A 14,198-nucleotide genomic window follows, 5' to 3' on the forward strand; every position below is an offset into this window, starting at 1 on the left:
CGTTTGGGAGAAGCTCCGTAAACCCCGCTGCGCGCCCCTCCTCCGCAGTGGGCCCAAACCCAGTTTCGAACCTCGCAGCCTGCAAAGGTGGTTCTGTTTGTCTTTCAAAGGTACTTCCTTTGACCCCTCACCTGAAGTGCTCCCTTAGAGCCTCAGCTGCAGCAGTCCTAAAAAAAAAAAAGGGCCACATAATGGGCTGTTGCCGCGCAAGGCGGACTTATTGTTGTCCGATGGCGGAACGAATCACTGCCACATCGGCGCAACTATTTGGGCCCGTGACCCCTTTTCCCAAGCATTTCACCCCAGAAGAGCCGAGCACCAGGCCGGGGGATAGCTTGTACCCATTTTATAACCGGTGGGTACCCGGCGGCACCAGGGATCGAACCCGGTACCTCCCGAATGCGAGGCGGATGCTCTACCACAAGGCCACTGCTGCAGCTGAGGCTCTAAGGGAGCACTTCAGGTGAGGGGTCAAAGGAAGTACCTTTGAAAGACAAACAGAACCACCTTTGCAGGCTGCGAGGTTCGAAACTGGGTTTGGGCCCACTGCGGAGGAGGGGCGCGCAGCGGGGTTTACGGAGCTTCTCCCAAACGCACACCCCTGGAAAAGCCGAGCGCCAGGCCGGGGGACGCTTGTACCCATTCTGATTGTTCTGATTTCCAGGTCCTTCCCTGTCTTTGGTGCGTGTGCTGAAACAGGGATCCTTTGGAGGCAACCTGCAGCTTTCTTCTGTGCTTTTGATTCTGCCTTAGTTTCCATCGGATAGCTGTGGCTGGTACGTGTGGGCAAAGGCGTTTCATATTTGCAGACCAGCATATATATGGTCCAGTGCTTGTCAAGGCAATTTTTTTTGGTACAAAGTGTGATGCTGCTGCAGTTCCACAAAAAAAAAATGTTTTTACAATTTTTAGACAGCTTACCTTCAAGTTCTTCAATTTTGTAATGGTGTATATATGGTATGCTACCACTGTTTTTGTTTTTTTCCTGTCATGCTAATGCATCAAGGATAATGCTAGGCTGTTATGGCTAGCATGATCTGCTAAGGTAAAGGTGCCGGTTTCATTCCACACCAACTGATACAGGTTGTGGGCTTGACCATCCTCAATTTCTTTTTAAAAAATCATAGCAAATTGTATTGCTATGAAGAATATTATCCCAGCTTGTTTTTGGCGAAAAAATATTTTCTGCCCGTGACCACCATCTTAAAGGAGTATAGACGCCAAATTTTGGTGGCATTTTTGTTAGACATTCCTGTATACGGATCGCCAAGTGGTTTTTGCCTACGACTGCGAAATAATTTTCAGTTCAATTTTCTTTTCTCGCCAATTTCGGTTTCAACAGCTGAGAGATGGCTGTGACATCACAATCAAGTCCAAGCCATGCACGGCATGAAAAAGCCGCAGTATAATCTCCAGCTCTTCGCGATTCCTGTTCTTGAGGCAGGCTGGCTTCAGCGTTGCAGTGAATTTAAACATCACAGGATATCACAATTTTTTTTCACCCGTCACGTGACCTAGACTTAACTTTGGCGTCACAGCCATCACACAGCTTTTGAAACCGAAACGGATGAGGAAAGAAATTCAATGATAAATTGTTTAGCGGTCATAGGTGGATATCACCTGGTGCTTTCTGTACAGTAATACCTTGCACATCATTACAGCTAATTAAACACGAACCCAAAAATTAGGTGTCTATAGGTCTCCGCCATGTTTAAAACAAACAAAGCAATCAAAGTGGCGTGGCAGTCGTCTATGGCCCCAGAGCAGGCGGAAAGCATGGGAGCGGCACTGTGGTGCCACCCCACTGCTGTGGCCATACTTGCCAAGAGCGTGTTATTGTGATATGCAGGCACCTTTTTGGCAGATAAAATACCCACGCGCTGTGTGAGTACAAAAGCAATACTTGGAAAAACTTCACGTACACAGCATGCATCGCCTTGCCCTGCACACCGTACCAGACCAAGAGCGGGTTCAAAGCGCACGAGCGAAGTTGTTGCTGCCTTGAAAATGAGTAGCGTTGATTGATATCTATTTGCCCAGCACATTAGCCGCGGAATGCGTCGAGAATTGCAAAGCTTTGGGTGCATACAACTTTCAGTCGGGTAAGTGGAATGTGATTTTTCTCGCTCGTAAACAGCACACGCAAACCAGGTAGAAAGTATTCCGCTCAAAACATCATTGCATTCTCGGATAATTCTTCATACCGAGCATCAAATGAGCGTTGTTGGTAAGCATGGCAACAGTAGCAAGGGCACTGTGCCTTGGCACCGTACAGGTTTGCTTATCCTTGCATTATTCCTTTAAATCACCACGCTGCACGCCTATCTGTTCTGTTCGTGGAAGGTTATTGGCGTCAGCGTTTATAATTTCTTCATGGGTATTCAAGCTTTTAGCTTGCATTACAAGCTGCAGCGTCCACATGCTGGTTCCGTAGTTAGGGCTACCCAGTTCGGTACCGGCCGCCGTGACCACGTTTCTATGTAGGATAAACTCTGAATGCGACAGTGTGCCATGCAGTACGTAGTTGATGTAAAGATCCTCAAAATCTGAAACAGGGGCCCATATGTCACTCGGGACGCTCAACCCCACAACTCGCATTCAATATTAGCTGCAGTGAATACCACTCAAACCCCTCGGTATAATAAAATTCATCTCCAATTGAGCAAATCAGTGGCTGTCAGCACACGCACATTTCATCACAAAATTTAAAATAATTTGAGGTGAACAAAGCTAATGTTAGCCATACAATATAACCACGGAGGAGTGCAATACTGATCGCATGCGCAGCAGCTCACTATGCACATAATACATACAACTAGAAAGTGAAAAAAAAATTTGCTTCAGGAATTGCTTACATTATAAACAGGTCTACGCATTAATATACTGGCTGCCTCGTCAACATTTTACGTGCACTCACAAAATACCATTACGCGTCATAAAGAAGGCCAAACTAGAGTTATTCATGGCCTTTGAGCCCATAGCCGCTCTGGCGTAAAGGTGTCTGTATCCAGCCTTCGCGCCACACTGCGATGGCCCACTGTTTACGGCGACCTTCGCCCATAAGAAACCTGTGCAAGCTTACTAAACTTTGCGTTCTTTGCCTTCCAGCACATGCCACGGTGATGCAACTAGTCAGCATGGTGCTTTGTTTTTTATTTTTTCGGCTGCAGCAAACCATCGCACAATCACAATAGGCGAAAGCAACTGAAGCATTGTTTTTCCTACCACGCGAAAGTCTAATTACGACAGCGCCACCGCATCTTCACGACGTAGCCAGAGTGAAGGTGGTCTATACTCCTTTAAGCTTGCAAGTAATAGCAAAACCTAGTCATACAGATAAATTTGTAAAAAAATTAACTTTTTGATGCATCACTATAAACAAAAATTTTCATATTAATAAAATGCATTGTTCTTTTGATGTGCAGGAAATTAACAAACTCTGCCTTATATTTGTTCAAATATAAATCATAAAATATGGTACAAAAAGCTGAAATTTTGAAATGTTTGTCAAATTTTATATTCTTATGGTCTAGGCACTAGACTAGAGTGCCTGGATTCGAACCTGACTGCCGGCAGCTGCGTTTCGATGGATGCAAAGCGGAGAGGCATCTGTGTGCTGTGCGATGTCAATGCATGTTAAAAATCCCCAGGTGGTCAAAATTATTCCGTAGCCCTCCACTATGGGGCCTCTCTCTTTCCGCTTTCGCTCCCATCTTCCTTCCCTTGTAGCGTGATTCAGGTGTCCACGGGAAAACTTTTCCTTTCCTGTAAACCAATTATTACTATTATAGTACTCAATCTATTTCTCCAACTTTTTTAGAAGACAAAAAGCCTATAAAGGAGATCAAACAATGTAAGGTGCACCTGCAAAAGTATTCTAAATCAGAGAAAATTACCTTATTGAGGTTTGAGGTTTATTCCTCCGTCAGTTATGTAATGAAGTGGCCCTATTAAAGATATGAAAAATACTAGTTTGCACAGAGCCATTCATTGCCATTTAATACTGAAAGTTTAATCAGGGTGCTTTTAAGTGAGAAAATAATTTCTCAAGTTGAGCCTTTGCAGGCAACCACGGTGTTGCTCTGTGCCTGCTCATCGCAGCAGCCCACTTTCTGCTGGCTGCGAACTAGCAGTCCACTGCTTGAGTGCAATGGTGCTTTAGGCCTGGGCACTGTCAGCTTTAAATGTGCAAATTTTTTGCAGTTATATATGTGTATTGTAAAGAAGAAGTTCTGATTAAGCGGACAGATAGCCGAGAAGGAGGAAGAGGAAATGCTTTTGCGGACCAGCTGACTCAAAAGTTAAGCCACCACCGCTCCGGTTCTTCTCGCTACCAGTGCCCGCTACCAGTGCCTGGATCCCCACTTAACACTTGGTGGAGGTGCGGGGTAATATATATATATATATATTGCATGACACAGTACCATTCAATGGCATTTATTTTTTAGAGCTTAATCTAATTTGTGCTTTAGATGAAAAAAAAAAAACATTTCCATTCAGCGATCGCTTTGAACCCTGGCGTTGCTCTGTGCTTGCTCTTCACTGCAATGGATGCTGGAGCTGACGTCAAGGAGACATGTAACAACACCTTGTGGGGGTTCTCACGGGACTCGGGCTCTGTGCTCAGAACGGAACGCCCCGCTGCTAGCTCTGACCACATCCGTGGCAGGGAAGAACGAAACACTGAGGCAGAGCCACCGGGCTGGGCTGTTTATTGGGAGTGCCCAATTTTTATCCTTGGTCATAGCAGCATCCGCGGGCTCTGGCGTCGCGTAGTCGTCTCCCCCCGATGAGATGATGTGCATCGATATTAGGGGCTAGGGGGAAGGAGGGGCCGCCCGGCACGCTACGCCAGGTCTCTCGCCCCTGCCCTCTCCGCCACTGCTTCAGGGGAAGGAGAGAGATGAGGTATCCCCTTGAGGCAGACAGAGCCGTGTCGTGCAAGCGTGGGTAATCTTAAATTCCCACACCCTCCTCCCTTAATCATGACCTCCACCTGGGTGCCGTTTTCCCCTTGGGAGTCGCACGGCTGGTCCTTCAGCAGGCCCATGTAATACAGGAATCAGGGCAGGGGTCGGGACTTGGGTTGTTGGGCTCTGCTCCTGGTGCCGCTGCCAAAGTGAGGCAGGCCACCCTCTATGCCGAACGGGCCCCGCATGCAGGCCGTACATCCGACTCGTTCTGTTGAAATCCCCGTCGCCGCAGTCACGAGGAAACACAAGGGGGCGAATTATCATGGCTCGCTTACCGGTCATGGGCCGCCAGTACGCCCGTGGTGCGCTGCTCGCCCACGGCTGCGCCGACTTCCCGTAGGTCGTAAATCGGCATCAGACTCCATCCCGATAGGAGCTCCATACTGTTTTTGTTGAATGCCAGTCTCTGTGCTCGACCTCAAACCGAATATGGCACCTGCATTTGATAGCCCTCCTCGCAGCTGCGGGCAAAGAACAGTCTTCTTTGCAGCTTTTTGATCCGCATCTCAAATTACTTTGCGGGGAATTCTGATCCTTCTGCTGTACTACAGCTTCATTTAAATTTTTCTTTGTGTCCGTGGCCTTCAGCAGATTTCTTTATTGTCGAAGCTGGCAGTGCCCAAGCCTAAAGCAGCATTGTATTGAAGCAGTGGAGTGCTGGTTCTGTGTATATTTGCAGCTGGCAGGAAGTGTCCTGCAGCGAAGAGCATGTAAGGAATTTACGGCGTTGCAGCGGAGCACCAGAACAAGAGGACCAGCATGGCAGGCTTCTCGAACCGAGCAGCCTGTGCCGTGCTTGCTGGCTGTGAACGCCGATCTTAGCGCCTCCGCTTTACAGCGGCGCTGTGCGCTACAGGGCCCCCCGACCAAACGGAGCGGCGAAATGTACGCGCCAACGGGGCAGGGATGAGGGTGCCTCAGCGGCAGGCATGTCGACAGATAAGCCAGCAACATCCGAGGGGAGCTCCTGGGGAGGTGTCTCCATATATTTGGGTTTAAGGCGATCCAGGGAGACTACCTCTCATGACCATCCAGCAGGATAGTCGCCGACTTTGTAGTCTTGTTGAGGACATGGTACGGGCCATCATAGGGGGGGCTAAGAGGCGCCTTTACAGTGTCTCGCCTTAGAAAAACATGCCTCGAGGACGCAAGATCTGGGTGCACAAAGATCTGACGGTCAGATGATAGAGGTGGGACTGGGTTTAGGTGTTGAATGCAGTCCCAAAGGCGTTAAAGGTACTGCAGGGGCTGGGACGAGGAAGCCGAAGGAACGAACAAGTCTCCGAGATGACTTCGGCCACCAAACAGCCAAGGTCGCGACGAAAAACGGTGCGTAGGCCAAGAAACACCATAGGAAGGTGACCAGCCCAGTGCTCGCGATCTAGGCGAGCAATGAGGGCAGTCTTGAGCTGACGATGGAGCTTCTCAACCATGCCGTTAGCACAAGGATGGTATGCTGTGGTGCGGCAGTGTTTAGTGCCGAGCAGACTGGTAAGGGAAGTGAAGAGGATGCATTCAAACTGGCGGCCACGATCCGTGGTAACAGCCAAAGTGGGAAATCCATGCTGAAACGAAGGCTTTGGCAACTGTTTGCGCAGTAATGTCCAGAGTGGGCACTGCTTCGAGCTAACGAGGGTCAGTCATCATCAGAATGTGCAAGCAGCCATTAGATGGAGGTGGTGGTCCAACCAAGTCAAGGTGAATGTGGTCAAAGCAACAACCAGATGGCAGGAAAGACTGGGGAGGAGTCTTTGTATAGCGAGTCATTTTGACGGACTGGCAAGCAAAACACGAGCGGGCCCACTGGCAAACGTCTAATGTTTGGCCAGACGTACCGCTGGGTAATGAGGCACTATGTGGCTCTGATGCTGAGATGGCAGATGTCGTGAAGTGAATGAAAAATGGCAGGATGAAAGACCTCTGGGATGGATGGACGAGGTAGAGCCGATGACCCTAATCACAAAGAGCGCACTGTTATTAACCCTTTCACTGCCAAGATTTTTTTTTTTGTGACTGCTCCTCACTTCCTTCCAGGTTCTTTTTTCATCTGTGTTACTTTCACCTGATTCAGAATTCGGTTTGGTTTGGTCAGGAATTCAGGAACTGTTGATTCAGAATTCATCAACATTTTCATAGCATGGATGAACCTGGCACACTGACTCGCTGCTGAAGCAACAAAGCGACGTGGTGATGATAATGATGCAGGTCTAAAAATACCTAATCTATTTGTAGGCCCCGCCTTCTAAAGAATGGGTCCGCGAGTCAGGGCCTCGCCCGACTACTAGTCACAAATTCACATGAATTCCATTCTGCTCCAAAATACCAATTGGTGAAATATGAGAGAGGCCTTCACCCTGCAGTGGGTATAGTCTGGCTGATGATGATGATAAAAATGCCAGTTTATTTCCGGGTCAGCAGAGAAGCACTTTGCAAAGATACAACACTGCACGCTGCTGCAATGCGAAGCATGTGGTCGAGACTCGTGACAGGACAATGCTTTGCTACAAAAGTAAGGGGCCAGTGCTTTTACATGGCAAGACAAAACATAGTGGGGCGTAAAGATGGCCTATGTGACATGGCAAAAGGGGCTCCGAGCAGTACAAAATACATTGCTCCTCGTCTGGCTGCAACTCAAGCAAAAAACCCAGCTCAGGAGGCATCGCTTCCGTCTTCATCCTGGTATTGCTCTGTTCCACAGTCCATTACATCAGGATGCTTCGGGCTGCTCGGCAACAGCTAACAACGTGATCGCTCCCCAAGCAGGGCTCCCGCCAGACTCCCCCGATTCTTCCATTCTGTCCCTTTATCTACACTTTCAGCCGCGTCAAGCACAAGTCTCGCGCCGCGATAACCTTTGCACATGCACAGTTCAGCTGCCCCTCCACGTGCTCAGACAGAGAGAAAAGAGCACGTGCAGTTTAATTAAAAGACGAATTGAGGCGTTGGAGCCGCACATATATTTACGCTAAATGTTTTATGAATTTGTGAAGCCTCTTCGTAGACAATACGACTTGTCAGCAATATTTCTTTTTAGTGGCAGGGAGTTACGAGTATACTCAAGAGGAGAGATGAAATGCTGGTGTCACCGTTGGCGACAGATTTCTCAAGTGAAATGTTTATGTCAGTTATCTCAAAATAACGGCTTGAGGGGCTAGTTGGTGCATCATCGTATTCAGATATGTGGCGCAAACAAACACAAACACAGGAGAAGATACACACCACACGCGCACACTACCAACTGTAAGAAGAACCGGAAAACACTTCCTCTTCTACACTCAGGCACGTCTCAACTTCCTCTTCTTCTCATTTTCCTCATTTTCCTGGGCAAAGAAGAGGAAAATGAGAAGAAGAGGAAGTTGAGACGTGCCTGAGTGTAGAAGAGGAAGTGTTTTCCGGTTCTTCTTACAGTTGGTAGTGTGCGCGTGTGGTGTGTATCCTCTCCTGTGTTTGTGTTTGTTTGCGCCACATATCTGAATACGTATATGTCAGTATTGATTTTGCGAGTGCAGATCCCAAAAGTTATGCTGCTCGGCCATTAATTTCAGAGTGGCGGCAAACTGGCCATTTTAATGAGGTCATTGCAAGTCTGGTTCAACTGGTGGGAAGATTTTTTTTTAATTCAGTTTTTTATGTGATAAAGGAGCCCTTTGTTGCCATACGGTTTTTCTTTGTCCATAGCTCATCATCATTATCATCGTTAGCTGGACTATACCCACTGCAGAACGAAGGCTTCTCTCATAATCCTTCAGTTAACCCGGTCTTGTGCTAGCTGCACCCACTTGACCCCTGAAAACTTACTAACCTCGTCCACCCACCTGACTTTCTGCCGCCCCCTGCCACGCTTGCCTTCACTTGGAATTCAATTTGTTGCTCTTAGCGACCATCGGTTATCCTCTCTTTGCAATACATGTCCTGCTTGTGACCATTTCTTCTTGATTTCGACTAGAATGCCATTATTTAGAGTTGATTTCTTGGACCCACTCTGCATACTTCCTATCTCTAGACTACACTTACCATTTTCCATTCCTCAGCTCTATGCATCTACTTCAACTTAAGTATAACCCCTTTAATTAGCCTTCACATTTGAGCCCCATAGATGAGTACTCGTAAGATGCAACTGTTGTTTACCGTTTTCCTGAGGTATACTGGTAAGCTGCTAGTCATGGCCTGCAAGAACTTGCCAAATGCGCTCCATCCTAGACTTGTTCTACAGGTTTTCCTTCTGAATTTAATCCTAGTGCCAGCGGAAATAATGTGAGCGCCAACTGATACAATCTGCGCACCGTGTAATTTAATTTTAGTGCCAAGCATTTAATAAAAGCGGCAGTGTATTTAATCCGAACACCAACTCGAATGATGACAGCGCTAAGCAATTGAATCAGACTGCCAACGCAATTAATACAAGCGCCAGCGGTTTTAATTCATATGTGGAAAATAAATGTGGTAGAGGGCTCTAAAGCACGAAGCATGAATTCCAGAAATAAATCGAAATTGAGATCACTTCGCAGACCATGCGACGCTTAAGCATCACATCTGCATGCACTATTTTGCTTTGTTCTTGTATCTTGCAAAAACCAAGGACCACGCGCAGCTGAAAAACTGCAGTTTATGACACGCCTCTTGCAGCTTTTAGTTTAGACGCATGACAAGTGTATAAATATGACTGTCATCTTCTAATTGGCTGGTTAAGCACTGCTTATTATGGGTTGTCATATGCACTGAATCTGCATGCTGATGGCATTTCGGCCTTCACACAACAGCCTGCTGTTTTTGTGAAATGGCAACCGGTGCAGAAATGTATTTGTGTTTCTAATAATGATTCAACACTACTAGCAGAAAAGGATTAGTGTAAAGCAGAGTTGGTCAGGCGAGAAGACATGGAGCCAGAGAAACATATCTCATTTTACCGCTTTCTCAATTTTACACGGCCACTACCACGGAAAGAGAGAGTGCGTGCCGTTGCATTTAGTCTGGCTCTGACATGGCAAAGTGGCTGAAACTATGTGCAGCAGAGCTTTTAACCCAGACAGCAGTGCTTAATTTTCCTGGGCTGTAATTGTAGCGGCGTAGGAAACTACAGGCTTGTAAAAGCACAGAAGCGGCCGTCTTTAAAATGCAGTTTTATTTTCTGGGAGACATTAGGTTTAAAACACTTGCATCAAGGCAATGTTTGTCATAATACTGATGAAAGCTATCCTATACGTTGACACTTTGCTGATTCGGCGCATTGTCTGAAAGATGATCTCAATTTTGATTTATTTCTGGAATTCATGTTTCGTGCTTTGGAGCCCTCTATTGCATTCATTTTCCACATATGGATTAAATTGGTTGGCACACAGATTAAATTTGCCAGCACTTGTATTAATTGCTTTGGCACTCAAATTAAATTAGTTGGCGCTGGCATTATTTGAGCTCGCGCTCGAAATAGATATGCTGGCGCTTTAATTGCGAGAAAAATGTTTTGTGCGCATGACAGCAACTTCTCCCAGCCTTTTGAATCGCCGGTGGTGAGAGAAGTGAGGGCAAGGAGCGAAGCAATTGCCACAGACTACCACGAGCTGTTGAGGAAACTTTTCTGGTTACAAAGAACTACACGAGTTGTTCCAACAGTTCTGCTGTGAAAATGAGTGTGTACTTCACTATAGAATCGTTGTTAACAACAAACCTGTCCAGTCTACATCAGACAAAAGCATACTTGAAGCATTATGGGGGTGATGCCAGGACGGTGTTAATTGCAAGAAATGCTTTCAAGAGTGTTGGAAAGGCATAGAAAGCCTGTTGCCGACGTGTAGCCCCAGTGTTATTCAAAAGAAAACATGAGTCACTGGGAGACAACCATGAAGTAAAGAAGCTTAAGGAAGAAAAGGCTACCCTTCAGTGCCATTATCCTTCCTGAAGGTACTACTGAGCAGTGCCCAGGAATTTATCAGCACAGCTGCGGAATCAAAAAGTGGCGATGTGCAGCTTGTTTATTTTAATTCCAAGGTAGTGGTGGTGCTTGAGCATGGACATGTCTAAAGCTGTCAAGTCAGAATAGGCAAAAGCTTTTAGTCAGCTGTGTTACTTTAAACATCTTTACATGTTGAGATATGCGTGCATAGGTAGTACAGCATTGAATCTTGAATAAAAAGTAATCAAATTGGATTTTTTTGTATATCAGAAAAAAAATTGTAGTTATTAAAAGCGCTTGACCCTAGAAACATGTTCCAAAGCATAATTTGAGTGCTTCAAAACACTCGTTTTACTGCTCCAACGTGCCATTACCACTGCTCCCTGAGCTGTTCCAAAATGCTCGAGCCTGCTTCCACCCGTGTACCTATTAAGGCGAAAGCCTTCAACGGCTCATACTGTTGCTGTTTGTTCGTTCGGTCAGACATAGCTATCAATCCTATGACGTCATCAGGAAAATGAACTTCAGTAGAGTAAGTTGTTGGGCTAGTTGGTATTCTATATTTAAGGACATAGTTTTCAGCGCAAAGGCACGTGGCCAAAGAAAAAAAAAAAAGAAAGACTATAGGGACGAACACAGCGCAGTGTTTGTCCCTATAGTCTTTTTTTTTTTTTTTTTTCTTTGGCCACGTGCCTTTGCGCTGAAAACTATGTCCTTAAATCTAGAAAAATGAAAGTCCGATCTCCACCGGGAATCGAACCTCCATACCTCGGATCCCCTGCCGAGCGCTTTAACCTGCTGCGCCATGCCCCCCCTTTTCTTTTTTTTTTCTTTATTGCCGACTTGGACATTCAAAACAAGACGATGAACAATAAAACGTGCCAGCATACTTTCGCGTGACATGGCGGATTAAAACTTTTTCAGTTCTACCAAACTGAAGCCATGCCCGGAATTGTGAAACACATCATAATTCTTCTTGTCTACAGTGAGGATGATAGTAGCGATAACAATAATGCTGCAATTAGTGATAATGACAGTGATGGAATTAACAATGACGATGCAATTAGTTGGTAATGATAATGAGAGCAAATGTGATGCACCTTGTGCACCAACAACACTCAGGCTGTCGCATTTCTGCAGTGTAGATTCTACAGTGCTCTCGGAATTTTTGTAAACTGCTGCTCTTATCCGAGGCTATTGACCATTACCGTAGGCTTCCACATATTAATTTTTAGGCCTATGTTTTTGCTTTGCTTGCCTAGGTCATTAAGCATTCTTTGTAATTTGTCCACTGAGTTAATTAACAAGGCAATGTATTAAATCAGCCCTTATTCATAATTGTTCCCACTCCAGGTTTCTGAATACTTCCTCTAAGCAAGTGGCAAATAGTACTGGGGAGATCGTGTCTGCTTGCCTAGTGCCTTTCCTTATGGGAATTTTATTACTTTCTTTATGGAGGACTATAGTTGCTATGCGGCCACTATTGATATCTTCCAATACTTTCACATACGGCTCATATACACCCTTAGGCAATGACTGCTGACGTTTCGACTGAGTCAAATGCTTATTCTAATCAACGAATGCTATTTATAAAGGCTGGTTATATCCCGAACATCCTTCTATCACCTCGTTGATAGCATGATGAATATGATCGATGGTAGAGTACCCTTTCCGAAAACCTGCCTGATCATTTGGTTGACTAAAGTCTAAGGTTGTCCTGATTCTGTATTTGATCCCGGACATATCAAATGCACATATATCATTTTCCTATATCGAACTCTCAAAATATCCCCCTGAAAATCCCACATTAAAGTTTAGCAGCGTTGTTCATGTCCATCGAATTGCGCGTCGTGCCCTGCAAAGGATTGTTTTAACAGCTCACCGGCAATCATTTTTCATGCATAGAGCCGGGTTGTGCAGTCATGGCAGCTGCTGCCTGCCAAGATTTCTGGCGCCTGCGAAGTGGCATTTGGAAGTGTTCCCAATGTACTCTCCTTTTCGACACTAGGTGGCAGGTGACATTCAGTGCATGTGTACACCTTGCAGGTCATCGCCGCACCCTTGGTGAGCAGTGTGTTGCCGGCAGGCAACGCACCACTGCCATACATGTACCATATTCATGCTTCTGGGTTATAGAGAGCCTCATCTGTTGGTTTGCCTTATATATGAAATTGCCTATGTATCTAACTATTCCGTGATCCACTTCGAGTTCAATATATATATAACTGTAATAGCAATGACTTAGTAAATTCCGTATACGCAACAGGTAGTATGTTGATTGGTCTGTAATTTTTCAAGTCCTTAGCATCCCCTTTCTTAAGGATTAAAATAATGTCAGCATTCTTCCAAAACTCCGGTGACGATGTCCAGACATTGCATGTGCAGGGTGGCCATTTTTCAAGCACAATATCCCCACCGTCCTTCAACAAATCTGCAGTTACCTGAGCCTCCCCAGCTGCTTTCCCCCTTTTCATAGCTTCTAAAGCTTTCTTAACCTCTTCCTTTGTCACTGACGGAATGTCTGATTGCTCTTCACTATTGCTAATCTCATTATCAGCCTGGTTAAGTGTAGAACTCCTCGGCTACCTTGGTATGCATACATCGGATTTTCACCTACTTAATTTCCCCTTCACCTCTTTCAGGCTAGCATTGTATTTTAGAGCATGCTCGATTCTCTCCGTAATATACTCCCTTGCGTCGAACAAATTACGTTCACTGAGTACCTTTAACATCTCTGCCAGTTCTATCCTGACCCATCGGAGGGAGGTTTTCACGCCTTGCCATTTCATAATCAGATATTTCGTCTGCTTTCATAATCAGATATTTCGTCTGCTTAGATAGTTTACTGGTAGCCTGTCTAATTGTCCTACTGCCTACCTCTGCCATGCACTCATTATCAATGGCTCTGAAATTATCGCTCATTGCTTCTAGACTAAGATCGCCTTCGTCGCTTAAGCTGAATATCTGTTCTGTTCAGAGATCCTGAATTCGTGCACCGTCCCTCATGTGGCAAACCTTATTCGTTCCCTCCCAAGTGTAGCTTGCTGCCGGGCTAGTTGATGATTCATGAAGTCAAGAATTTAGCGCAAAAATAAAGAGCGGACGAAGAAGGACATATAAAATGATTGACCAGCGCTAGTCAATCGCCTTATGTGTTCTTCTTCGTCCATTGTTCTTTATTTTTGTGCTACATTCTTGACTTCGTGTAGCAAGGGGCAGCAGAAAATGAAGTGTGCGAATGAGATGAAGTTTTCAAGGATTATGTCGCCACAGCTTGCTAAACATTAAGATAGGTATGTAGGGACCTTGATGTCGATAGTGGGACCCGGCCATTT

At 45.7% G+C, this 14,198-nt stretch overlaps 1 long non-coding RNA gene across 4 annotated transcripts in view; it reads left to right on the plus strand.

Moving 5' to 3' along the window:
• Positions 1–14,198, plus strand: part of LOC146180419 (uncharacterized) — a 38,678-nt gene that overhangs the window by 2,773 nt on the left and 21,707 nt on the right. For all 4 annotated transcript variants that reach the window (XR_014700075.1, XR_014700077.1, XR_014700074.1 and 1 more), the window contains exon 3: positions 665–776. This is a non-coding gene — a long non-coding RNA (uncharacterized LOC146180419). The remainder of the gene's footprint in view (positions 1–664; positions 777–14,198) is intronic.

Source organism: Amblyomma maculatum, chromosome 8, assembly GCF_055883805.1.
Source record: "Amblyomma maculatum isolate TAMU_Amacu chromosome 8, ASM5588380v1, whole genome shotgun sequence".
NCBI classification, from domain to species: Eukaryota; Metazoa; Arthropoda; class Arachnida; order Ixodida; family Ixodidae; genus Amblyomma; species Amblyomma maculatum.